At 35.2% G+C, this 699-nt stretch overlaps 1 protein-coding gene across 3 annotated transcripts in view; it reads right to left on the bottom strand.

Moving 5' to 3' along the window:
• The window catches only part of LOC103386242 (cadherin-4), a 220,036-nt gene that overhangs the window by 4,776 nt on the left and 214,561 nt on the right, over positions 1-699 (bottom strand). The window lies entirely within an intron of this gene.

Below are 699 nucleotides of genomic sequence, written 5' to 3'. Positions count from 1 at the left end.
TTGTGTTCAGACAGTTTTAAGGATATGTTATTACACTTTTTAAGTTGGGTACAGTTCAAGGGAAGTGTAGATGCCCAAGCTTCAGCATGGAAACTCTCAGCATGTGGTTGACTGCAAAAATAGTATACTGTGTTTTGCTCCTGCTTTTGAGTGTTTGGGGCTTCAGTTTACCTCTGCACTCAGAAACCAGGGAGCAAAAACAGGACAGTGTCTATTTTAACTTTAAAACATGCTTTAAGAACCTAAAAATGTCTTTACGAAGCTAATTTTTTTATAATCCTTTATTTTCAATTCTCTAAAAAAATATTTGAATTTTTAAAATTTAAATCATTTGTTGTTGTTTTCCGTCAATATAGTTAGAGACAGACGGATCAGCAGACAGATGTCGCATATTGACTTTATCATGAGGAAATCCTATTCTCTGTCATTAATTGTTCATCACTATTGTGCAAAAATCTGACAAATGACTTTACACATGTAAGTGAATCAGCACTGCGAGAAGTTGGATTAAATAATCATTAACACAGTCTCATGGTGTGACAGTACAACGGGTTCGGTGCTGTCATAATAAGATTCCACTCAAATGTGTTCAAAGATAATACTGAAATATTAGACAATAAAACAATAAAACCCCAAAACTACAGCTGGGGAGGGAGAGAGAGAGAGTCTGCTGTGCAGAATAGACTGCAGTGATTTATT

The sequence above is a fragment of the Cynoglossus semilaevis genome, chromosome 11 (genome assembly GCF_000523025.1).
Source record: "Cynoglossus semilaevis isolate Cse_v1.0 chromosome 11, Cse_v1.0, whole genome shotgun sequence".
In the NCBI taxonomy this organism is placed as follows: Eukaryota; Metazoa; Chordata; class Actinopteri; order Pleuronectiformes; family Cynoglossidae; genus Cynoglossus; species Cynoglossus semilaevis.
Note: the sequence above shows the minus strand (reverse complement) of the source record. Positions and strands in the feature narration are given on the sequence as shown.